At 47.2% G+C, this 27,382-nt stretch overlaps 1 long non-coding RNA gene across 1 annotated transcript; it reads left to right on the top strand.

Annotated features, from left to right (window-relative positions):
* The first annotated feature begins 18,707 nt into the window (after window positions 1-18,707).
* On the top strand, window positions 18,708-26,331 carry LOC139186400 (uncharacterized). The gene is made up of 5 exons (XR_011569944.1): window positions 18,708-18,772; window positions 19,130-19,190; window positions 20,636-20,727; window positions 23,454-23,515; window positions 26,015-26,331. It is a non-coding gene; the product is annotated as an uncharacterized lncRNA (long non-coding RNA).
* The last annotated feature ends 1,051 nt before the right edge of the window (window positions 26,332-27,382 follow it).

Here is a 27,382-nt window from a genome sequence, read left to right on the forward strand (position 1 = left end):
ATACAGAATTGTTCATGGCACTTAGCTCTCTGAAGATGCAAATTAAGTCTTTGATGGGTGCTGAACCTTGCTTTCTAGCAATGAGTAAATTAATTCACAAGTAAAACAGCTAATTGCGAAAAAGCCATCCACTTCATTAAAACATCCATTTCTCAATCAATATTACTTTGTGTTAAATTGTCATTTAAAAATTTAACAGATTATAGTATTTTAATCACTCAGTCATGTCCAATTCTGCAACCTTATGGACTGTAACCTGCCAGGCTCTTCTGTCCATGGGATTCTCCAGGCAAGAATACTGGAGTGGGTTGCCATTTCCTCTTATAGAGGATCTTCCCAACCTAGGGATTGAACCCAGGTCTCCTGCACTGCAGGCAGATTCTTTACCACTGAGCCACCAGCGAAGCTCAAAGGGGAGCAGAATATGTGACCCTCAAATAGCCCATTTTGGCATGTAGATTATTTTGAGCTGAAGACAATCAAGCCCACCAGACACTCAAGAAAAACTTTCACCTCTCCCTTAATTATTTTAAATAGGGGGCCTGGCTCAAGGAGAGAGCTATTATCAGAGATAAATTAAAAAAAAATTGTATCTACTATTATTTTTTTAACTAATTATTTATTTGTTTGGCTATGCCAAGTCTTAGTTGCTGCACACAGGATCTTTGATTCTCATTGCAGCAAACAGGATCTATTTTTTCTTAGTTGCAGCATGCAAACTTTTAGTTGTGGCGTGTGGCATTCAGTTCCCTGATTAGGGATCGAACCCGGGCCCACTGCATTGGGAGCACGAAGTCCTAGCCACTAGATCAACCAGGGAAGTCCCACAGAGATAACTTCTATCCGAATGACCTAACTCTATGGCAGGGTATACATCTAACTAGCAAACATCTCCTCTCCTTATTGTCCTGTGAATTACTCTCCTCCACTTTGGGCCCCAGGCCAGTATCCAGTTCCTTAGTTCAGGATGGCACAGAGGTGTCAGCTGCTGCATTTGGCCTTGATTCTCATATTTTTGGGCTTCCCTGGTAGCTCAGCTGGTAAAGAATCTGCCTGCAATGCAGGAGACCCCGGTTTGATTTCTGGGTCGGGAAGATCCGCTGGAGAAGGGATAGATTACCCACTCCAGTATTGGACTTTCCTGGTGGCTCAGCTGGTCAAGAATCCACCGGTAATGAGGGAGACCTGGATTGGGAAGATTCCCTGGAGAAGGGAACAGCTACCCACTCCAGAATCCTGGCCTGGAGAATTCCACTGTATTCCATGGGGTTGCAAAGAGTCAGACATGACTGAGCGACTTTCACCTTTTCTTTCTCATATTTTTATGGAACTCCCATACAGACATAATTAAATTCATTTTTCTTCTGTTAATCTACCTTATTTCAGTTTAATTAATAGACCAATCAAAAGAATCTAGAAGTGTAGAGAAAAATGTTTTCCTCTTCTACAATAATAATCTAAAAGATTATTTTACTTTTTGATGTGGACCATTTTAAAGTCTTTATTTAATTTGTTACAATATTGCTATATTGCTTCTGTTATATATTTTGATTTTTTGGCTGCCAGGCATGTGGAGTCTTGGCTCCCTGACCAGGGATTGAACCAGCACCCCTGCATTGGACCTTCAGGGAAGTCCCTAAAAGATTATTTTAAATATTTAGTGCCTTAAATTCAAGGGAGATTTGAAAAATTTTTTCTCATTGTGGATCATATTGTGGATGAAAGAAGTACGTCTCTCTCCTTGACTATTCGACCTCATCCTCTGTTCTTTTCCCACTTGTCAGCATCAAGACAGCTTTGCTGGCCTCCCAACTATCCCTCGAACACACCAGCACCTTTCCCACCCCAGGACCTTTGCAACTGCTGTCCCTCTGCCCAGATTGTTCATCCTTCTAGATATAACTATAGCTGCTTCTCTTACCCTGTGCTATCTTGTCTAAGTCAGTTTCTCAGTGAGGCCTTCTCTGACTTCTGTGTCTAAAATTTCTCTCCCTTCCTGTCAACCCTTCATGTTCCCTGCCTTGACTTTCTCTTAGCACCAACCTCTTCTTCTTACAAGGACACCACCAGTCTTTTTTTCTCCTTAATTTTTATTGGGGCATTGATTTACAATGCTGTATTACGTTCTGCTGTACAGCAGAGTGAACCAGTTGGATGTATACATATCCACTTTGGTTTTAGATTCTTTTCCCATACAGGTCATCGCAGAGTACTGAATGGAGCACCCTGGCTCCACAAGGATGCCCCTCTTACTGGGTTAGGGCCGATCCTCATGACGTCATTGAACTTAATCATCTCTTTAAAGACCCTGCTTGCAAATACAGTCATGTTCTGAGCACAGGAGCAAAGACATCACCATATCAGTTGAGGGGTGGTGTGGTCACAATTCAGTCCACAGCACGTGGGAAGGTTCACTTTACACCAAGTCCCGCAGCTCTCTGCTTCTCTGTGTGCACTTATCTGTATGCTCTGCTTCAAGGGTGTGAGAAGTACACGGTTTTTAAAAATTCTATGACTCAGTACAAACAAAAAGAATTGTGGAGTTTACTCTTGGTCTGATTAAAAAGCACAGTGTATCTTCCAAGGCTGTAGAGTGATGCCCCACATAAGTCCCCCAGAAATGGAAAGGGAGCCCCCCTCCCCTCCCCAGGTGGTGCATCTGGACTCTGGGCATGAACAGACTGCAGGTGGGGGTGGCAGCTGGCCAGGCTGCTTTGCTCCACTGTCAGCGGATAACCCTCCCAGATGGCCGTCTCCAGCCCCTGATGCGTCTCTTACAGACGGTGCAAACTGCAGCGTCCAAGGTGGAAGGGGCTCAGCCAGGGGGCTGCCTAGCTCCTCTGTGTGCACTCACCCCTGACTCATCCTGGTCACGCTGTCTCACCCCTCAGGCCTGGCATCATTCCACCCTGGTGGGGCTGTTTGTCTTCCTTCTGCTGCATGAGGTGTGAAATGGGCCAAGAGCCTGCAGGCAGCTCGCAGATCAGCCAGTCCTCTCCTGGCAGCCCGCCTAGCCCACGTGTCCTTGTGACCGACTCCAGGCTCCCACAGCAGTGGCACCTGAGAGCGCTGGGGACAGCCTGGATGCCTGGAAGGGATAAGAAAATGGGCTGAGGAGAGGCCCATGGGGGTCAGGGGCCTCGGACTTGCCTTGCCTCTGATTCCTCTCCACCGGGCATGGGGCCAGGGAGACCCCCAGTGAAGAGGAGTGAACAGTAACAGAGACATCCATCCTCGTGGTCACAACAGCCCCTTCAGGGGGTACCACCCTTTGCAGTTCGCAAGTTACTCACCCTGTCCATCAGGGAGGCACCACTAAAGCCAGTACCTAGTGGGAACCTGAGACCCAGCAATGAGAAAGGGATACACTCAAGGTCCTGCTCCTAGCCCAGGGGACCCTCAGATCCTGGTGTAGACGCCAGGGGCAGCCTGTGGGCTCCCAGATTCCCTCAGTGCCCCCTTGGGAGCTGGCATGACTACTATGTCCAGAGAAATTGTAGTTCTTCCCTCAGCTAGAACCAGAATTTCCCAGGTACATCTAGATTCCTTAGAACATTGACAAGTTCCTGGAATTCCCACAGGATTTGTATGGCTTCTTCAGAGACACTGACATTCTTTTTCTTTTCGCCCATGCGTCTTTTCCTAAACTGAAGTATAGTCGATTTACAATGTTGTGTTACTTTCTGGTGAACAGCAAAGTAATTCAGTTTTATATATAAAATATATATTCATTTTCATCTTCTTTTCCATTAAGGCTTATTCCAGGATATTGATATAGCTCCCTGTGCTGTGTTATCCAGTAGGTCCGTGTTGTTTATTTCATACACAGTCCTGTGTATCTGTTAGTCCCCAGCTCCTAGTTTACCCCTCCCCCACTGGTAACCATAAACTTGCTTTCTACGTCCGTGAGTCTGTTTCTGTTTTGTACACAAGTTCATTTGCATCATATTTTACATCCCATATAAAAGTGATACCACATGGTATTCATCTATTTCTGACTGACTTCACTTAGTATGATAATCTCTAGGTCCATCATTCTTCTTTATGGCTGAGTAATATTCCATTGTGGGGGCTGCCCAGGTAGCGCTAGCGGTAAAGAACCTACCTGCTAATACAGGAGATGTAAGAGATGCAGGTTTCAGTTCCTGGTTCAGGAATACTCCCCTGGAGGAGGGCATGGCAACCCGCCCCAATGTACTTGCCTGGAAAATCCCATGGACAGAGGAGCCTGGCGGGCTACAGTCAGTGGTGTTGCAAAGAAGTGGCGCACGTCTTCTTTATCCACTCATCTGTCAGTGGACATTGGGGATGCTTCCATACCTTGGCTATTGTAAATAGTGCTACTGTGAACATTGGAGTATGTGTATCTTTTGTCCACATATATGCCCAGGAGTGGGGTTACTGGATCATATGGCAACTCTATTTTTAGTTTTCTGAGGAACCTCCATACTGTTCTCCATAGTAGCTGCACCAATTTACACTCCCACAAACAGTGTAGGAGGATTTCCTTTCCTCCACACCCTCTCTAGCATTTGTTATTTCTGACATGCTTATGGAACAATAGTATTTCTGAGGAAACACCCAGTTGTCAGGAAATACCGAGAATTCTGTTTAGAAGGAAATAAAAGACCTCTATTTTATAGAAATAGGGAGATTTCACATGGAGAGGTTAGCATCCCTCAAGAATTTGGAGTGTCCCCTCAGTTCCCATTAGGAATTCTGAGATTTCTCTGAGGAACCATGGGATACTCACAGAAGGGCTGATAGTATTCCCCAAGTCAGCGATTTTTTCTCTCCAAGAAAACTGAGACTTCATGAGAGTGGCCTTGGAGTAAGGAGCAAATTCCCAGGGGGCTAAGGTTGCCTTGGGGAATCAGGTGAAAGCCGTGGTTTCTTCCCAGAACTTAGTGGATGTGCCCTTGGAGACATGAGCACACCAGAGAGCCCCACCACACACACACACACACACAGAGGTGCACACACGTGTTCACATACTCAGACACAGTGCACACACAGACAAGTCTGTAGACACACACACACACAGTGTACACACACCCAGAGCACACACACAGGTGTGTAGGCACATACACGTACGGGTTGTGGTGTTTTCAGGAAGTCACAACTCCCACCCAGGTTGCTGGTGTGGACAGTCTCCTGGCCTTATCCTCCTCAGGCCTCCAGGGTACAGCCATGGCTCTGCACCATCTCCCTCCCTATTCTGGTATTAACCAGAAGTGGCCAGTCCTCCCCAGAGCCCTGCCCAGGTTCCTCAGGCCATCTGCCCACCCCCTCCATCCCTGGCCCACCCCTTGGCCCTCGTACTACTTAAGCTCATCTCCACTCCTGGCTCTCACTTTGTGATCAAGCAGAGGAGGCCCACAGGTCCTGGGTGACCGGACCCACTTCCCAGGTAAGGGTGCTGCAGTCCCCACACTCAGAAGCCCGGAGAGCAGCCAGGTGGAGGTAAGGAAGGAGCTGGAACCCAGCTTCAGGTCTTGGTTCCATCACTGACCTGCCAGGCGACCCTAAGGCCTCAGTTTCTGCTGCTGCTGCTGCTGCTGCTAAGTCGATTCAGTCGTGTCTGACTCTGTGTGACCCCATAGACGGCAGCCCAACAGGTTCCCCTGTCCCTGGGATTCTCCAGGCAAGAACACTGGAGTGGGTTGCCATTTCCTTCTCCAATGCATGAAAGTGAAAAGTGAAAGTGAAGTCGCTCAGTCGTGTCCGACTCTTATCGACCCCATGGACTGCAGCCTACCAGGCTCCTCCATCCATGGGATTTTCCAGGCAAGAGTACTGGAGTGGGGTGCCATTGCCTTCTCTGCCTCAGTTTCTAGGTCTGCAAAATGGGAACCCTCAACCTTTTTTTTTTTTAAATTGAAGTATAGTTGATTTATAATATTAGTTTCAGGTGTACAACGTAGTGATTCAGAACTTCATAGGTTGTATTCCATGTAAAGTTATTATGGAATAATGGCTATTTCTCTTCTCTGTACAATATATTTTGTTGCTTATCTATTTTATGCATAGTGGTTTGTATCTCTTAATCCTTAATCTCATATCCTTACCTTACCCCTCTCTTGCTGCTTCCCACTGGTGACCACTAGTGTGTTCTTTGTGTCTGCGAATCTGTTTCCCTTTTGTTATATACATGCCTTTGTTTTATTTTTTTAGATTCCACATACAAGGGATAACAGAGCATCTGTCTTTCTCTGTCTATTTCACTGCTGCTGCTGCTAAGTCGCTTCAGTCGTGTCTGACTCTGTGCGACCCCATAGACGGCAGCCCACCAGGCTCCCCCATCCCTGGGATTCTCCAGGTAAGAATACTGGAGTGGGTTGCCATTTCCTTCTCCAGTGCAGGAAAGTGAAAAGTGAAAGTGAAGTCGCTCAGTTGTGTCCGACTCTTGGCGACCCCATGGACTGTAGCCCACCAGGCTTCTCCATCCATGGGATTTTCCAGGCAAGAGTACTGGAGTGGGGTGCCATTGCCTTCTCCAGTCTATTTCACTAAGAATGGCATTATTCCATTCTTTTTAAGGCTGAGTAATATTCATATATATGTGTGTGTGTGTGTGTATGTGTGGGTGTGTGACATCCTCTATCTATTCACTTATTTATGGACACTTAGGTTGCCTTCATAACTTACATAGGGAGACCTCTCTTTGACATAAATCATAGCAGTAACTTTTTGGATCTATCCCCTTAGACAAAAAAGATAAAAGCAAAAATAAGCAAATGAGGCCAAACCAAACTAAAAGCTTTTATACAGCAAAGGAAACCATTAACAAAACAAAAAGACGATCTACCGAATGGGAGAAAATATTTGCAAATCATATGACTGATAAGGGGTTAATATCCAAAATATACAACAGCTCACACAATTTATTACCAAAAAAGAAGTAATCCAATTAAAAACTGAGAAGACCTGAATAGACATTTTTCCTTAGATGTTTTCCTTCAACCTTTAATATATCTTGCCTGTGAAACAGCCAACGTCATGCCTGAGGGAACTCAAAGCCCACTTGTCCAGAGACCAAAGATCTGTCAGCTCATGGACATTCTGTGTTTGTTTTGCTCATGTGTGGTAAATATTAAGGACACAGAACATCCTCCACCTGGGAGGAGGGGACACTGGAAATGACTTGAGGTGGGTGCTGAGCAGGGCCTGGCTCTCAGGAGGTGCCCAGTACGTGGCCCAGCTGTTCCATGGACCCCACTGTTTGCCCCAAAGAGAACAGGTGCTCCACCTCCCAGGGCTGCTTGGGCTGCTTCATACCTGTCCCAGGTGAGAAGGAGGATGCAGCTCCTGCCAGCTGGATGCCGAGGGGAGGGGCTGGGTGAGGATTGTTACACTGAGTGTCTGCAAACAGCAACGATAGTCCTAGCTGTCTTATTCCATTTGTTCTACTTATGAGGAATAATTCCTGCCTCCTTCACCTGCGGCCTGCTAGTGAAGGTGCATTGGCTGTATGAGACAACCCCCTCCTAGGTGCTACCAAGAAAGAAAACACAATGTCAGATGTGCCCTGACTTCAGAGAGAGTCAGAGGGACAAACTAATGCCCCAGAGCCCAGGAAGCATCACAGCAAAGCCCTCAGGGAGCAAAGATCACCCCTCCTGCCTACCCACCATCTTTCTTTACTTCACATATTAAAAAAAATTTTTTTAATTTACTTTATTATTTTTTGGCCCCACCACATGGTATGTGGGATTGAACCCTGCATTAGAAGTGCAGAGTCCCAACCACTAAACTGCCAGGAAAGTTCTAATTTCATGTTTTTAATTGAGGTTTAAGTTACATGCAGTAAAGAATGCAGCTTGATGATTCTTTACGTATGTGTATCTACCTGTAACCACACCCAGCTCAGAGACAAGATATTTCCACCCAAAAGTTTCCCTTATGCCCTACCCTGCTCAGTACTGCCCTCCAGAGGTGACCAGTCTTCTGACCTCTGTCACCTTAGGTAAGTCTCATCTGCTTTTGAACTTCATGTAAGCAGAATCAGACTGCCTTCTTTTACTGAAAGTAGTGTTTGTGAGATCCACCCATGTTATATTTATCAGCTTTCTCTATTTCTCTAAATCAAATTAAATCCCCCAGGAACCCAAGCTTCTCCTCTCATCTGCCTCCCCTCCCCCCGGAGTGCACTCAGCCCCCAAACAAGTCCCCTTTCCTGGGCAATGGCTGTGCATGCCGCCCTGTGGCATGGCTCCAGGGGGACCTACTTGTGCCTCCACCAGGATCAGCCCAAGGCCTGGAGAAGCGCAGCAGCCCATTCTTTCTGGAATCCCTCACTGATGTTCCAGACGTCATGAGCAACCATCACGGGAGAGCTCAGGCCCACCATCCCATATCTGTTTCCCCTCTCCCCCAGGGTAAACGAGGTCCGCCCTCGCCCACTGCCCTCTGATACTGACCCTGTGTCCCTTTCCCCTCCATCCAGCTCAGTTTAGTCACAGGTCTGGCCTTGACTTCTCAACCGGCAGTCCTGAGGATGGATCCACAGTGTGTGTGTTCCACAAAGTCTATTTTGAAAAATATCTAAATGCCTTCGGGAGCCAGGCAGGCAACTCCAGTGAGGGAGTTGCTGCCATCAGCTGGAGCTCCTATACATGGGCTCTGTGTTTGGCCTGGGCTTCCTCACAATACAGGGACTTAGGTTCGAGGGCAAGTGCCTGCAGAGAGTGAGTAGTTCTGTCTCTTTAATGACTTAGCTTCAGAAGTCACAGGGGCTTCCCTTGTGGCTCAGCTGGCAAAGAATCTGCCTGCAATGCGGGAGACCTGAGTTTGATCCCTCGGTTGGGAAGATCCGCTGGAGAAGGGAAGGGCTACCCACTCTAGTATTTGGGCCTGGAGAATTCCATGGACTGTACAATCCATGTAGTCCCAAAGATTCAGACATGACTTATCGACTTTCACTCACTCAGAAGTCACAGGGCATCACTTCAGTAGTGCTGCATTCATTTTAGCAGTCACCAGCCTCTCCCTATCGCAGCCCCCACCCTCCATCCAAGGAGAGGAAAGATAACTCCACCTCTCAGTGGAGAGAGTATCAGTAATATTGTAATAGCATGTGTATACTGTCACTCAGTGATGTCCGAATCTTTTCGACCCCATGGACTGTAGCCCACCAGGCTCCTCTGTCCATGGGCTTCTCCAGGCAAGAATACTGGAATGGGTTGTCATTTTTCTCCAGGGGATCTTCCCCACCCAGAGATTGGACCCTTATCTCTTACATCTCCTGCATTGTCAGGTAGATTCTTTACCACTGGTGCCACCTGGAAGCTCAGGTGTAATAATAGGTTGCTGTTCAGTTGCTAAGTTGCGTCCAGCTCTTTGTGACCCCAGGGACTGCAGCACCCCAGGCTTCCTGGTCTGTCACTATCTCCTGCAGTTTGCTCAAACTCATGTCCATTGAGTCAGTGATACCATCCAACTATCTCATCCTCTGCCATCCCCTTCTCCTTCTACCTTCAATCTTTCCCGGCATCAGGGTTTTTTCCAGTGAGTCAGCTCTTCACATCAGTTGGCCAGAGTATTGTAATAACATGTAAGACAAGATAAATATATAGTTGTGGCTATCTTTGGAAAATGCTGTCTTCCTCATCCCCTAGCCCAAGTATTAGAGAGTGGATTCAAGCAATAACCATCTCTCACAATTCTCGCTATCATTACCCACCAAGTGATTTTGAGCAAATCCTTTCCTTTCCATTTCTTCATCTGCAAATTGGAGTTAATACTGTGTGCCTCTCAGTATTGTTCTGAGGATCCGATTATGCGAAATGGTGAATGGAAATCACCCAGCATGGGGCCTGGCACATGTAAATGTAAACGGTGACTGCCTCAACCACGTCGACCAGCTGAAGCATCACGCCATAGTGTGGGCTCCGGGCCAGCCCGCCAGACTCTGAACTCTGACTGCCATCTACCAGCTGTGTGGTCCAGAGCAAGTCATTTTACTTCTCTGCACCTCATTTACCCCACCCTGCATTAAACAGGCAAATATGAGACATTATGTGTGCATGTCTGCTCAGTGGAAGAACTAGCTATTAATCAGGTAAATAAAATAGAACTATCAACCATAAAAAAAGGCATAATAATAGAACTTATAAGGTTCTCGTGAAGATGAATACAGTGATGCAGACAAAGTCCTTAGCACAATATTTTGCACATAACAAGCTTGGTAAATGCCAACTGTTATTAGATTCACATGTGCCGAAGAATTTACTGCACATTCAAAAGTGCTTCTCTAAGGTCATGTTTCCCTCTCAAGAGGTAGGGCAAGTAAAAGTTCAGCTTTACAAATAAAGAAGTGGAGGCTCAGAGAAATTGAGTGGCTTGATTAAGCCCCAAATGAAAGTGATGGTGAAGATTGGATGAGATGGCCAGGCTCCTGGATCCCAGATCAGTGTTGTCCTATTGACCAAGCATTGCTTCCATAGGAGCCTAGAGCGATCATGGGAATGTTTCTGCGGGCTCTCCTCCTCCCTTGCTACCTGCTTAGTACCAATCTTGCTCAGTTTGGAGGCTCCAGTTCCCAAACAGGTAAGTCATCCCATCCTTCCTCGGAGCTCCTTCCAAGGAGATTCCAGAAGAAACAAACTCACCTCTGTTGGACAAGCTAGCACCTGCCACCAAGTCAGTTCCTTAGAGGTTCTTAGATTTGCAAAGTGATACAGGAGGCACTTGGAAGCCCACTGCCTTCCCCAGAGGTGCCTAATCCCTTTCAGATCACCTTTGGGGGTCTAGAATATATATTTAATACAAACCACATGTCACCTGTCTGCTGTCTCACATAGTCTTCTTTTGTTTTTAAAATTATAGTTGAGTGACAATGTTTCAGGAGTACTGCAAAGTGGTTCAGTTATGTATATGTATATTTTCAGGTTCTTTTCCATTGTATGTTATCATAAGGTATTGATTACAGTTCCCTGTGCTATACGGTAGGTCCTTGTTGTTTATTTTATTTAGAGTGTATCTTTTAATCCCAAACTCCTAATTCACCCTTCCCACCATAATCTCCTATTCTTATACTTAGTTCCCAAGTAAATCTTTCTAGCTTTAATCTCTGATGATCTAAGTCCCATGAGATAGCAAGTGAAAGTTTAACAGTTGCTTTGAAACCACACCTCATGGGCTTGTAGTTCCCAATCTTTAGCGAAGGGCTCTTTGGAAATCCCTCGTATGCCTCAAGACCACAGCCTGGTCCATGTTGTCTCTGAAGTCTTCTTATCCGGAACCTCACTTCTTGTGCCAAGTTTTGTCTTTAGGGATTGTTTGGTTGTGGGCTTCCTGGGTGGCTTGGTGGGTAAAGAACCCACTGCAATGCAAGAGAGCAGGAGACATGGGTTCAATCCCTGGGTCAGGAAGGTCCCCTGAAGGAGGGCATGGCAACCCACTCCAGTATTCTTGCCTGAGAATCCCATGGGCAGAGGAGCCTGGCAGGCTACAGTCCATAGGGTTGCAAAGAGTTGGACATGACTGAAGCGACCGAGTACAGCACAGCACACTGTTAGGCTGCAAGAAACAGCAACCTCCCCTACACAGTAGTTAGCAAAAAGAAAATTGATTTATAAAAAGGGGAGAGATGGCATCCGCTGATTTCAGAGTTTAGAAGTCCCTTGGATCTCCCGGGATCCTAACACTAAGATCTAGGCAGCTGTCAACCACTAAATAGCTACACCCTATGAGGCCGCAGCACTTATCCTCAGTCTCATCACTTTCTCGCTTCCACCATAGGTGGCCCAAATGTGGCCACCTTGTATCTCAGTTGTCATTGCCTCCTGGGTCAAGTGCTCAAAAATACCTCGTGAGGGAATTCCCTGGTGGTCCAGTTGGTAGGATTCCGTGCTCTCACTGCCAAGGGCATGGATTCCATCGCTGATGATCCCCCAAGCAGCGTCGTGCAGGAAAAAAACAAAAAAAAGAAACTAGCAAGAAGTTGAATCTCTGTTCCGAACTTGCGAGGGTGATCCTTATCCTGGTTCCTAGTTGTGGCCACAGAATGGGTTCTGAGCTGAGCACCATAGTCCTACGTCTCTATGGGGGAAAGGGAGGTCTTGGACTCACCCATGTGTCTGTCCCAGCAGGCAGTAGAAGTGGGGGTCTCCTTCTCAAGCCTGGCCAGGTGCTTGGCAGTGATGGTGTGGTTAGCCCTGGCTTTCTCAGTGGGAGCAACCAGCAGGCTGGAGCCATCAGGAGTCCTTGAAGTAGCAGAGGAGCCATCCACTTCCAAGACCAAAGCTTCCCTGAGTATGACCAGAAGTTCGTGTATCTGAAGGACACTGACACTGAAGACGTTGTGCCCAGTCTAAGAAAGTCAGTATGCAACCAGACTGGCCCCAGAACCCCAACCTGCTGACCACACCCCCAGTGAGAACGGCTGCACCTACTCCAGTTTCACCCATGAGAATGCACGTGACAAATCAGGCCACCACACATAACCCTGGTCAAAGTGAAATGAGTGGCCGAGACTCTGCTGACAAAAGTCCTGTGATCAGCCAAGGATCCTCAGGCCACGAAGGAGGGAAGCCCTCCAGACAGTCTGATCGAGAGGGTAGGATGAGCCATGGCTACTCTGACCACACGTTGCTCACCCACCCTGGCACTAAGAACACGGGTGGTACGGGCGTCTCAGGCAGAGACCATCATGCAGGTGTTCCTCGAGGAAGCGGTCTCACATCTGGGGCAGCCATGCCTGGAAGTTATGGTCAGTCTATGGCTGGGTCATCTAGTGGTTTTGGTTTTAGTCAACCTGAAGAAGGGTCAATAAATGGTGAACTTGGGTCAAGGAAAAGTGGTAGTTTTGGTCAGTCGGGGTCAGGGTTAATAAGTGTTCAAACTTGGACTGGGTCACACAGTGTCCGTGATCAAGCGGGGAGAGGGTCATCTGGAGAGTATGGTCAGTCCAGGACAGAGTCAGTGAGTGGGAAGTCTGAGTCTGAATTATTGAGGGTTTGGGGTCAGTTGGGGACAGGTTTAGTGAGGGGTCGGTCTAGTGGTAGGTCATCTAATGATTATGGTCAGTCTGGGGCTAAATCATCTGGTGGTTTGGGTCAATCTGTAGCAGGGTTAATGAATGATCCAGCTGGGGATGGGTCTGCTAGGGGTTAGGGTCTGCCTGGGACAGGGTCAATAAATGGACAGTCTGGGGCTTGGTTATCTAGTGGCTACAGTCAACCTGTAACAGAGCCAGTGGATGATCATCCTGAGTCATGGAAATCTGGTGGTTTGGATCCGTTGGGGACAGGGTTAATGACTAGGAATAGGTCATCTACTGGGTATAGTCAAATTGGGACAGGGTCATCTGGAGGGAATGGCCAGTCTGGGGCAAGGGCAACAAATGGTCGGCCTGGGCCTGAAAAATCTGCTGGTGACAATCAGTTTGAGGCAAGATCATCTGGAAGCAATGGCCAGTCTGATTATGGGTCATCTCGTCATCTTAGTCAGTCTGAAACTAGACCAGTGAGTGGACGGCATCAGCCTAGAGCTGGGTCATCTGGTGCATCAGGTCAGTCTAGGGCTGGTTCGATGAGTGGTCAGCTTGAGGCTGGACCATCTGATGGCTCTGTTCAATCTGGGGCTGAATCAGTAGGAGGAAACAGCTTGGAGGAAAGGTATCTAATCATATTCATTCAGGGACCACATCATCCATAGATTCTGGTCATTTAGGGGCAGGAATAACTGTTGGCCACAGTTGCTTTGGAAGCGGGTCACATAATCATCATGGCAGGTCTGAGGCTGGGACATTCTTAGGTCATGGACAGTCAGGACATGGCAACTCTGACCACTCTGGCTCCACTGGAGAAGTAAAATGAGGAAACATTGGCCATGGGAATGGGAATCCCAGTGGATGGCAAGACTCCCCAACATGGGAGACCAGTCAACAGCAATGCATTGCTTCCACTGGCTCATCACAATCTAGGAGGAGGCACTGGAATGGGATCTGGAAACCCTCCCAGCCAAACAAATGCTCTCAACAAAGACATCTTGGCTCAGGAAGGGCTGCTGGGAGCCAACCTTCTCAACAACAAGCATCTGATCAGGGAGCGTGAAAGGCTACTTAAGATCCTCCTGGGCAGCAAGACCTTACCTGCTGGCAAAGATCACCTCCTGGGGGCAGCTGGGTCCTTGGCTCTGGAAGGCTTGCTCTGCAAGGGTTCTCTAGGGGGCGTCTGTAGCTATAGGATTCTTGATGACATGAATGATGTTCTAAAGAGCGTGGTTCCTTTTGGGAAACTCAACAGCTGGTGAGTTTGAGTCCTTAAGCTATAAAGTAGTTCCCCCAAAGCATTGGTTAGTAGAGGTTCCAGGTATTTGAAAGATATCACTCTCTGCTGTGAGTTTCAGATCTCACTTACCTGTGTAGAAAGTTGACATTGAGAAGGCAACATTAGATGTCTCTTTCTTCTCCAAACTGTCAACCTAGCACCCAGTATCCCCCCGTTATGATGTCATACTTTGGATTTATATAGTCTTGTCTGAGCCCCTACTGAATTACAAATAGCCCTGGAAAGCAGGGGTACAACAGAAGCCCTTCCTACTGAAATCTTAGTTCTTATTTAATACCCAGTGATCAAAACAGCATCTTTATTATAAGCTAATACCTTAGTTACCAACTGATGCTTTGGATTTGATGTCCTAAGTCTCCTTTAGTACCCCAGTTAACTGAAACAATCTGTTACTGGCTTATGCTTTCCTTATCTAGAGCTAGTAGGAATGGGACTTAGAATGGAAATCTTAAGGATGGGAGGGCTCAGGATGGAAGAAAGCCCACACTGCAGTTTGAGTGTTGAGCTGAGAGGCCTGGGAACATCTTTTTCACTTTCTCTCACCCTTCCCATCATCAACTTTGATATCATCCAGGTATCATGGAAGGTCTATCCTTTAAACCACTTCCAACTGCAATTTCAGACCAGACTGACAATCAGTTTCCCAAGATGAGTAATGTTCATAGCTAGAGAAGTGGGGCATGGAAGCAAATTCCTGGAGGTAGTAGACAGTTTTTCAGTATCAGCACAATGTTCCTTGGCTACATTTAGCCTTGGCCAGGAAATCTTCACATTATCTGCCTAAACACACCAGCTCCATAGGGATGACTGTTAACAGTAAGACAGCTGTGAGAGTAGATCTATTATTTTTTTTTTTTTTTTTAAGCGCACCGCGACGCGGGTCAGTCAGCCGCTCGAGAGCGCGGGGGCGAGCGGGAAATCGCGGGGCTCGCAGCCAGATCTATTATTTTTCTGCCATTTTTGCATTGTTTATTATAACAAACTTGGGGAAAGGGAAAGTTAAAGCATAAACCCAAATTTACAACACAGAGGCAATGGCTGTTCTTCCCAGAATTCTTTCAGTATCATTTTGGATGTCAGTAACTATTCCATCACATCATTGTACAATGACACATTTTAACCATCTTTCTATTGTCAGATGCTTGAGCTGTTTCTGATTTCACTCTTATAAAGAACTCTGTGATTAATATCTTGACTAACAAATCTTTGTTCATAGCCTCAATTATTTACTTAGAAATTCTCAGAAGTATAATTTATAGATTTTGACAAGTATTGCCAAATTGCCTGCCAAAGAGATGATGAGATGATGACAGCATAACTGTTACTGAGTACCTAATATTGATATTGGGCTTCCTTGATAGCTCAGTTGGTAAAGAATCCACCTGCAATGCAGGAGACCCTGGTTCGAATCCTGGGTTGGGAAGATTCCCCTGGAGAAGAGAAAGGCTACCCCTTCCGGTATTTTGGCCTGTAGAATTCCTTGGACTGTATAGTCCATGGGGTTGCAAAGAGTTGGATATGACTGAGCGACTTTCACTTTCAATATTGATATATTCCAGGGCAATATATTCCAATGCTAAGGGCATCCGTGAATTATCTCATAAATTCTTCACCATAATCTCAGAAGGGGTGTATTGCTATCATGAGCATTTTACAGAACAGGAAACAAAACCTCAGAGAGATTAAATTAAATTGCATGTGTGGGAATGTAGATGTATACGGTGGGAGGCACTGTACACTTTCTATTTTGACTCTTGAGCCATAAAAATGTATTACCTATGCAAAAGTAAAGTGAAAGCATTTAACTTACTTTTAAATATATATTCAAAAACAAAATTAAGTAAAAATACACACGGAAAAGCTGTGCCGTGTGCTGTGCTCAGTTGCTCAGTCATGTCTGGCTCTGTGTGACCCCATGGACTGTAGCGCTCCAGGCTCCCCTGTCCATGGAATTTTCCAGGCAAGAATACTGGAGTGGGTTGCCATTTCCTACTCCAGAGGATCTTCCCAACCCAGGGATCAAACCTGCATCTCTTGCATCTCCTGCATTGGCAGGTGGATTATCACTCTGCCACTCAGGAAGCCCACATATGGAACAGCAGGCATCACTAAAAAATATGCATTTGGACCACGTCTCTCACCCACAGATGCCAGAGCTTGTTTCCAAGCCTCAGGGAAACCTTTAGAGCAGCCCTAAACATTCGTTCTGGGAGGGGAGGGTTGCCTGAGCTGCAGAGGTAGAGAAGGGGAGCCATGATTTGCCCCCAGACCTGATGCAAAGAGCTAACTCATTTGAAAAGATCCTGATGCTGGGAAAGATCAAAGGCAGAAGGGAATGGCAGAGGATAAGATGGTTGGATGGCATCACCGACTGAATGGACATGAGTTTGGGTAAACTCCGGGAGTTGGTGATGGACAGGGAGGCCTGGCGTCCTGCGGTCCATGGGGTCACAAAAAGTCGGACACGACTGAGCAACTGAACTGAACTGAACTGGCCTGGGACCCAGGGTGTGCTCTGGCCATGACTTCTTATGCCTCTTGCTTGGTCTTCCCTCTGGAGGTTCCCTGGGATCTCAGCTCACACAGCCCTCTCCCTCCCATTGACTGTGTGTGTGTTGTCCAGGATATTCAGCTTCCTCGGCAGCTCCAAGGTGGATGTGACCATTGAGGTTCCCTTAGAGATGCCCCAGATCAGGTTGAACCAAGTCCTGTTCACTCCACAGAACTGCAAGCTCATTTCACCAGGATGCTCATGCGAGCAGAGTAAGTGCTGTGCCAGGAGGGCTGGGCACTGTGCAGGGTGCAGTTGGGGATTGTACCAGGCTCAGTGGTGGTTACCAAGCTTTCTTTGGGGGCCATGGTCTGGATCCCAGCAAGCCACTAGAGCATCTGCTCTCATCTCAGCTTCTGCTCAGATGTCTCCCCCACAGAATTTAGGCTTCTAAACAGAAGAGAGTAGCTTCTTGCTAGAAGCACATGTCTTCCCTAAAAGTGGTCCTGCCTGTAGAGAACATTACATGGTCCCTTGTCTGTGCTCACATGAGAGATCCTGGGTGGAATCTCTGGTATATCACTTCTCATACTACGCTGTAATTGAGAGTATATGAGCTGTGTGGGAACACAAGCTGCTTTGTAATTATCATTCATTTGTTCTTTTGTTTATTCAACAAACATTGAGCCCGCCACTACAGAGTTGTACCTGGAGATACATTGGAGAACAGGACTGAAAAAGAGGCATAGATGGTTGGATGGATAGATGAATGGGAGGAGGGGTGGGAGGATGGGTAGCTGGAAGGATGGATACACAGATGAATGGATGGATGGATAGATGATGAGTGGATGGATGGATGTATATAATTGTCACTGATTCATGTTGATGTATGGCAGAGACCACCACAATATTGTAAAGCAATTAACCTCCAATTAAAAAAATGAGCAAACATAAAAAAAAAAAATGAACAATGCAAAAGACACCACCTGTTTATGAGGTGGCAGGAGCCCTGCTGATGAGGTGGTTGAATGTCCTCTGGCCCACCTTTCTTTCACTTACTGCATAGCAACTCTATTTTATATATTATACACGAGAGGCACAGAGATGTTATGTAAGTTAGACAAGGTCACACAGCCAGGAAATAGTGGTACAGGGAGTCAAATGATCTTGTGTTTTTAATATTATCATGATTTGAGTTAGAATCACTGTGGATGGTGACTGCAGCCATGAAATTAAAAGACACTTGCTCCTTGGAAGGAAAGCTATGACAAACCTAGACAGTGTTTTAAAAAGCAGAGATATCATGTTGCTGACAAAGGTCCATAGAGTCAAAGCTGTGGTTTTTCCAGTACTCATGTATGGATGTGAGAATTGGACCACAGGGAAAGCTGAGAGCCAAAGAACTGATGCTTTTGAACTGTGGTGTTGGAGAAGCCTCTGGAGAGCCCCTTAGACTGCAAGATCAAACCAGTCAATCCTAAAAGGAATCAGCCCTTAATATTCATTGGAAGGACTGATGCTGAAGCTGAAGCTCCAACACTTTGGCTACCTGATGTGAACAGCTGATTTGTTAGAAAAGATCCTCATGCTGGGAAAGATTGAAGGCAAAAGGAGAAGGGGGATGGCAAAGGTTGAGATTGTTAGATGGCATCACTGACTCAACTGGACATGAGTTTAAGCAAACTCTGAGAGATAGTGGAGGACAGTGGAACCTGGTGTGCTGCAGTCCATGGGGTCAAAAGAGTTGGACACAACTGAGTGACTGAACAACAACAAATTTGAGTTAATATATGCCAAGTACTTATAGTACTTATATATTAAGTACTCATATTACAAGTGCTCCAAGTCCCTGGAGTGGAGGAAACATTTATAACCAGTAAGCTATAACTGCTGTTATTTCAAATGCCCTGTTCCCCTCCCCAGCCAGCTTTCTGCAGTCATAGAAGTCATGCTCAGACAGATCCTGCAGAGCTGTCTACCCAACATGGTGAGTTTGACCAAGTGGGCCCTGGGCAGACCCTAGAGATTCCCTGGAGAGGCTTTGCAGCTGGAGGCACAGAGAGGTAGCCAGGGCAGGCAGTTTTATCTTCAGACTCTCCAGCCTCTCCAAGCTTTGTTGTCCTGCCCTTTGTCCAGGCCCCTGTGGCTGGGGAAGGGACATTTACTCTAGGATTGACTTGTGCTGAGCAGTTTACACCTGCAGAAGAGGAAGATTTGTTTTGTGTTTATAAAAACTCTGGTAGAACCACTCAGTTCTATACAACCAGTCAGAGGCTGTGCTGTGCTGGGCTGGAAGGAGGCCCAAGAGTCCTGTCATACAGGCCTCTGCTCATCTGTATTCCAGCTGTGCCCAGTGGTCTGATTCTGGATGTACCTCATCAATCAACAGTTGAGCTTCCTAAAACGTAAGTTGTGTTATGGGCCTGAGACCTGCTATATGGCTTAGACTATTGCAGTAGCCACCTACCCACTCCTGTTTTCTCCCTTTTGTGGCTTCCAGAGAGATTTTTCTGAATCACACCTCTCTGCTCAGAGTCTTCTGTAGGAGGATCAAGTTCAAACCCCTAAGGCTGGTAGTCAAGGTCTTTCCTTATTCTCCTCTGTGCCCCTCAGGCTGCCTCAGCCTATAGATCTCAGCCATCCCATACACTCCATGCCCTTTTGAGATGTTATAGCTTTGCTCCCAATGACTTCCCACACCTTCTTCTACACCTGGAAAATTCCTGCGCCCCTTCAAGGTGTGACTCCGATGTTTTGTTCTCCAGGTAGAATGACTCCCTCCTCAGGGCTCCCAGGCTCACCTATCCATCACTTGTGCCAGACTGTTCAGTGATTGTCTGCTTCTTTGCTTCCACTAGAACAGTAGATCCTTGAGATCAGGGACCTCTGCATTATATTCTTTCTGGTGTTGTTTCATAGTTCCTGGTTAGGCACAGAGGAGGCACTCTGTATTTCCTGACACTTTGTTGGAATATGAACTGGAAATGAAAGGGAAGAACATTGATGAATGGAACAAAGGACAAAAGTATAAATAAGTGGAAACATGTTCGGAAAAATAAGTGGAGAGATGGATGGATTGGTGGACATATAAATATAAGGAAATGTGGACAGAATATGATGGAAGGAAAATGGAAAGAGGGGAATATAAGTGGATAGATGAATAGATGGAAAGGAAATAGAAGAAAAGAGATAAAATAATTGATGGATATAAGAGAAACCGGAAAGATGAAAGATAATGGAGGGATGGAGGGATAGATGAATGAATGGATGGAAAGAAAAATGGATAAAATAATGAAAGAAGGAAGACAGGATGGTTGGATAAAAGGATGAATGAGTGAGAGGGTTCATGTGTGGACAGGAGGGTGAGTGGATGAATGGAAGGAAAGAAGGGCCTTTACTATTGTGTGGGAAGATGAATGGTGGAGAGGTGTGTATAGATAATATATAGATAACAGAATGGGAGAAGGAAAGAAAAAGAAAACTATAAATATGGATGGAGGATGAATGGATAAAAGGAAGGGAGAGGGGAACATTAGGTGGATGGATAGGTGGGTAGATGGAAAGATGAAGGGAAAGATAATGGTAAAGGAGATAAGAAGGACATATGAATGAATGGATGTATGGATGGATGACTACCTGCCAAGGTGAGAATGCTGTACTCTCTTGTGCTAGAAGATGGTAGGACATTGGGGTTACAATGTATTTTCCAGCAGTTTTTTGAATAATCTTCTTCCAGATAAGTCTATGTATGACAGGGACAAATGAGTGAGTTTTATAAGTCTGTGTTTCAGTCAACTCAATCTCTTGTCCTCCCTTCTCATTGCCACCACTCTCCCTCTCTCTTTATCAGATGTCCACTCCTTTGAGTTGTTTAGGAACCTCCACCCTCCTTTCTGCAGGGTGCCCACATCATCTGAGCTGTATTACTGCCTGGACTTTCAGGTATGAGCATCGAATGGTAGCCCCACATGTCCCCTTACCTCTCCACATTTGTTCTCTCATCTGTCAGATCAGGGTGATTATCATACCCATATAAAGTTATCCTAGGGTCTTCCCAGGGGGCGCTAGTGGTAAAGAACCACCTGCCAATGCAGGAGATGTAGGAGACCGGGGTTCAGTCCCTGGGTCGGGAAGATCCCCTGGAGGAGGGCATGGCAACCCACTCAGTATTCTTGCCTGGACAATCCCATGGACAGGGAACCTGATGGGCTGCAGTCCATAGGTTCGCCAAGAGTTAGACACGACTGATGTGACTTAGCATGTACAACATAAAGTTATCATAAATATCACTTCCAAGACACACATTTTCCCCACATTGTAACATTTCTAAAATTGGCGTGTGTCCCATATTCAATGGTATGCCACAGTCAATTAAAAAATTTTCTTGCTGGCACATTGAATAATCATCAGTGATATTCTGGTGTGCACGAAATATAGTACAGTGACTAGGTGAGAGGATATCTGTGACTTGTCCAGTGCAGGAGGAGCTAAAACACTAGTGGTTTACTCCTCTTTGCCCTTGAGTTAACGATTTAAAACAATCAGGTTAGTTACTTGGCATGACAATACATGGGGACCCGAGAATGGAGACGTGGTCCATGGGGGCCTCAAATGCATTCCTCCCCTCCGAGCTTCTTTTAAGCATTAACATGATATTGCCAACTCCCCGCCCCCCACTAATGGGAAGTCCTGAATTATGGGAAATGTGTTTTGTTTCACAAGTAGAAATTTCAGGGGTCTTGGGATCAATAGCCCCTGTGCCTGCCAGCGCTCAGCTGTTCAGGAGAAGAGTCAAAAGTCCAGATTTTAGGAACAGTTTTGCCACCCTGTCTAACCTGGGCAAATCCATTCACACCACTGAGTCTTCTCTTCTCTATCTGTGGTCCTTATATTACAAGGTTGTTTTATTACAAGAATTAAATGAGAGATGCAGATCTTTGGCATAGTAGGTGCTCAGTTAACGTGGGCTTTCTGGTTTTTCCCAGGGCAAACACTTCCCGGCCTCTTACATTAGCTTGCTGATTGAACCTAACTCTTTTTCTTCTCATATCTAGCCCTACTACTATCTCCCAATCCCCCCACCCCTCCCCCATCTTCATGTTGAACTGTTCTTTCTCAAGAATCCTGAAAGCAAGTGTAAAATCTTGGGACCACGGACAGCCCACTGGGCATTGATTCTGTGCTTTGATCAACAGTGAGCACTAAAGCTGGCTCCTGGATGGCAAATCCCCAGGGACCAGTGTCACAGTAGGGATCCCGAGATCGTCCACTGCATAGGGCGATGATGGTGGTGGGAGTCCAGGCTGCCGTATGCCATAGTGACTCTTGCTAGAGACAGATGTGTGGAGCAGCCCATGCTATAGTGGTGAGTGTGAGTGGGTTCTGGGGGCAGCCCACATCAGAGTCACCAGTGTCAAGCTGGGGCTCCTTAACTCCATGGTGAAGAGATTTGTCATGAGATTCCTGGAGTTACCTACTCCATAATGATAAATCTTTTAGTGAAATTGCTGATTTTTTTTTAACTCCATGATGATCAGTATTATGGGATTCCTAGGCTATGTCACCAAATAGGGAAGACTACTATGATGGATTCCTAAAATATTTCTCTCCGGTGGTCAGTTCATTGAAATATCTCATTCCACTAGGTTTCTAGGCCAGACCCTCTCCTTGGAGGCTGTTCTTTGCATTGTGGTGCAGTCCCCACCCTATCCCACTTTATGGTAAAGGGCACTGAGCTGAGACTCTTAGGACATTTCACTCATGTATTGTGAGAAGCTTTCCAGTAGAGCCAACTGATTTCTGAGTTTTAAAGGAATTTGTTGGACTTCTCTGGTGGTCCAGAGGTTAAGAATCCGCCTTCCAAAGCGGGGGACATGGGTTCGATCCCTGGTGGGAGAACTAAGAGCTCACATGTCCCAGGACAACTAAGCTCATGTGTCCAAACTAGAGGGCCCTGGCACCACAACTACGAGTTCACGGGCTATAGAGCCCGTGCTCTACGACTAGAGAAAGCCTGTGCGCCACAACAAAGACCCAGGGGAGCCAAAATATTTTTTAAGAAGAATTTGTCTAGTCACTGTGCTTCCATTTCATCCCCAAACCCTCAAGTCTTCTGTGGGGAGCCTGGGCTGGACAGAGAAGAAGCACTGTCCTGGTCGAGTTTTCAGACTGTCATCATAGCCTCTTTTGGGGCCACCTCTGCCTCCTTCTGGGTTTCTCACCAAGACTGGGTCTCAGGCAGGAGGCAGGAAGGAGATGGGACCCCCGTCAAGCAGGAGGGGCAGGCTGTTGTCCCCCTGGGGAGCCAAGGAGGGCCTGACTCATCCATGAGCCCCCTTGCTGCTTCCATGGAATTCTCCATGATGATGGCAAAAGCCAGAGAAGATGACCAGAAAGATAGTCCTGGCCTGGGCATCCTGACACCCGGGTTCAAATCCCAGTTCAGCTACCAGCTTTCTGGTGACTTTATACCAGTCCCATCCCCTCTCTGGGCCTCTCTTCTCCCAGCTAGAAAACATGAGCAGTCTCTACAGGTCTTTTTGTCATTGATGAGTATTGGGGAAATGGGAGGGGGACAAGACCAGAGGCCAGAGAGGTCCCTGGCAAAACTGTGGCCACTACTGATCCTTCTCATGGTAGCACCTTCTAATGTCTCTCTTTGCTGTCAGTTGCAGGGATCCAGACAACCTCCTGTTACTAGGATCAGCTTGGGACCCCTGCCAGGAACATGGTAAGGGTGTGAATCCTGGGAGAGTCACCGTGGAACTCTCTGACCTCATCTCGAGCAACTGTCATCTTGATGTACCCATCAGCGATCTCGCAACCAGACAGAAAGTAGTCCCTTTCTTAGAGTGTAGGTTTGGATTTGTTTGAAAATGACCAGATGAAACATCTCTCCAGGGTGGCTATTGATTGAGGTAGAAAAGCCTCTAAGAACTGAATCAAAGGAATGATGCTCTAATGAGGGAAGAACTGGAGTGAACATCCCCCTCTTTGGGCAGCTGGCCTAGGGTCTGAGTATTTCTGAGGACCCCTGAGGCTAGCATGTAATGACATTCCAGTGAGATGCATGAGCCAGGCTGAAAGATTGGCTCCAGGCTGTTCAGGACTCAGAGTCAACAGCTGCTCCTGGTGAAGCTGCCTGTATCTTCTAATCCTGATCCCCAGTCCCTGCTCCTCTGTGCTCTGCTTTCCTCTCCTGTATAAGACATTTTTCCCAAAGCTGCTTTTTCAGTGTATAAGGTACACTTCAGGATCTTCCTGGAAAAGATAAAATTGAAGAATAAGCTAACACACATTTAAAAGGTCAGAATCCTGGCCTCAGAGGCCCTGGGAATGCTAGGGCCTTCCCAGTGGGTGAGAATGTCAGGCCTGCTGGTCCCACAAAATGAAGCCCTGAACCCTTTCTTCGCATGAGACTTTTATGACGGTTGTGTCTCAGCGAGTGGGTGGCCCTCATGTGGCACTTTGGCGTGACTGTGAAGGGCACAACTTTGGAGTCGGGTTCAAACGCTATCCTCCCCACTGACTCTGAACCTCAGTTTCCTCTTCTGCAAAATGGGAGTGAGAATAGTGCCTATTTTATAGGGTAATCCTGAGAAAATGCAACAAGAAAGCCTTGATGCAGTGCCTTAGACAATGCCACAAACTGCCTCCACCAGTGGGTGGTCCAAAAACTGGGAGGCAGAGGAAACAGCTTGTGCAAAGATGTGGAGGGGTAGTGAGAACACACTGTCACCCCCTACCCCACTTCAGCCCCCACTCCACTTCACCCTTGCACCCCATAAATGAGCCCCCACAATCACAGAGGCAAGAGAGCCGGTGAGCTTCAGTCACCCTTCTCTCCATTCCCCCCACACCCCTACCTCCTGCCTCCACCACCTGCCCCTGCAAGCCTAGGATGGGTGATGAATGCGCAGTTCCCAGATCACACCACAAGGTGGAGCCATGATGCTGCAAATTCATGTTTCTTACACGGACGATAATTTGTATAAAGCAGCATATTCTTTTATGCGGGGCTCTATTCTGGGCAGAGGAGCCTGGCCAGCTCATGGGGTTCATGGGGTTCATAGTGGTTCATGGGCTCGCTAAGAGTTGGACAGCACTGAGAGACTAAACACAGCACAGCACTGTTCTGGGCACTTGGTCTTCTTGACCTTGTTTAATTTTCAAAGCTTGACTTCAAGTTCAATATCCTTAGCTCCATCTTAAAGATGGGAAACTGAGTCTCAGAGAAGTGATGTAACTAAACGTGTGGCTGGGAGTCAGAAATCTTGGGCTCAGATCCCACTTCTTCAGCCTTGGGGACACAACCTCAGTCTCCCCCTTTGAAAGACAAGGATAAGAATAGCAACATTATGATAGTTAATTGACCTTGTGTGCGTGCTAAGTCTCTCAGATGTGTCCCACCCTTTGCGACCCTATGGACCATAGCCCACAAGGCTCCTCTGTCCGTAGGATTCTCCAGGCAAGCATACTGGAGTGGATTGCCATCCCCTCTCCAGGTGATCTTCCTGACCCAGGCATTGAACCTGTATCTCTTGTTTCCTGCATTGGCAGGTGGGTTCTTTACTGATAGACCTTGGCTGTTTATTTTATGCCCAGTCCTGTGCTGTGCTCCTTACCTGGACCATTCTGTGTATTCCTCACAACCATCCTAGGAAGTGGCTGTTAGTATCCCTGTTTTGCAGATGAGGAAACTGAGTCTCAGAGAGACTGCCTGGCCCACTCCCACACAACTAGAAGGAGGCAGAGTGAGTTCGAACCCAGGTCTTCCGGTGAGAGCAAGAGGAGCTGGAGGACAGGAGTGTTAGGGCCTCAGGGAGGAGAGGTGCCCTGGATTCTCCTTCCTGCCACGTCCATGCTGAGTCCCCCATGTTACTCTGGCCTTTTCCCCACTGGTGCTACAGGGAATTGGGATTCATGAAGCTGGGCCCCTTCACCACCCCCTGGTTCTACAACTCCTCCTGGGAGGAGGGACTCATAGGGTGGCAGCCAACAGACCACATCCTGGAGGTGTCAGGCTGGGGCATTGACACCCGCAGTGATGGGAGGGTCCCAAGCCCTCAAGGGTCTCCCCAGACCCCGCACACCGAGCCCAGGCCTCTCTCCTCTCCTTTGTGCCCCCGGGGCCCCGGCCTGAAGACACCCTGACCGTGGTGGCTCACAGGGCCCTTCTGGGCCAGTGACACATGTGACAGCCTTTGTTTTGTCAACCTCCTTTTGCCAGCACATCTCTGTGAACACCCCGAGAATCCCCGTGGGCACGGAGGAGAGTCACATGGAGCCAGATGGGAGCACAAAGAATGAAGAGCGAGGGATTAGAGCAGCCTTCGGTTCCTGCGGAAGTCTCTGCGGGGCCCTCAACACCCGATGCCCCTGGTCCAGAATCAATGATCCCGGGGAGGCCTCCAGGTGCCAAAGGACCCAGAGTGGCAGGCTCTCAGGAGAGAACCCCACCACGACTTTCCTTCCTTCAGGCAGCGAATAGATTCAGCTCACATCTACGTGAATCTGATTTATGCAAATCTGAAACAGTGTCCTGCAAAATACGAATGAAGTTTCACGTTGTGAACAGAAAGTTAATTTTTCTCATTGTTAAGAACGCACAATGGAACACGCTCCAGGCCCTCCTTTATGGAAAAATCAAGGTCCCTCCCTCAAGGCCACAGTCCCTCCAGTTTCCTCCTCCCCTCCCTTCACAGCCAGTTTCTCCAGAGCGGGGTTTCTCAGCCTGGACCAGCCTTCTCCGCCCCGGGCTCTTGTTAAAATGCAGCGTCTGGTCAGTTGGTCCGGGCCCGGGCCTGAGATTCAACGTTTCCTCAAAACTTCCTGGAGAAGCTGATACTACTAGTCCACAGGTCACCCCTCAAGCAACACACTTGTTTGGGACACGTTGACACCTCCACCCACCCATTTTCACTGGTCACCCTACCAACTCAGCGCTCATCAGGCCCTCAACAATCTCCACGTGGAGGAAACCACGTGTCAGCCTCATCTTACTTGATCACACTACAGACATCACTTCCTCCTCCTTGAAATCAGTCCTTCCCTTGGCCACGCTCCCTTGCCTGTTCTCCCACCCTGCTAAGCATTCTACCTCTGCCCCTTTGCAGGCATAATGTTTTCATATTGGCCAATCAGCGTATTTCTTCACCCCCGCCACTGTGATTGGCTCAGAGCTCGGCATGTGACTCCAGCTGGACCAATGGGGATCAGACCTAGACTTCTGGAGGGATAATAGGAAAGAGTGCTCTTTCCGCCAGGGTTGTTAAGAGAGAAAGTGAGCCTGATGGCCTCTCTACTACCCTTTGGGGAGGGTCAGTTTGAGAATGAAGCCACTGAAGAAGAAAGCAGATCCAAGTCACAGAGAGAAACCGTCCAGAAACTTTCCTTTGAGCATTTGGATATGAGCCAATGACTCCCTTTTACACTTAAGTCAGTTCGGGTTGTGTTTTCCGTTACAAACAACACAAATAATCCTGACAGATGCCATTGACAAGCAAATTTCAGCTCATTCTGTGTAAGCCGTCCTGGGAAACAAGAGATGAATCTCAGACTTTGGCCTCCCAGAATTGAAAGTTGTGTGTGTGTGTGT

The sequence above is a fragment of the Bos indicus genome, chromosome 13 (assembly GCF_029378745.1).
Source record: "Bos indicus isolate NIAB-ARS_2022 breed Sahiwal x Tharparkar chromosome 13, NIAB-ARS_B.indTharparkar_mat_pri_1.0, whole genome shotgun sequence".
Lineage (NCBI taxonomy): Eukaryota > Metazoa > Chordata > Mammalia > Artiodactyla > Bovidae > Bos > Bos indicus.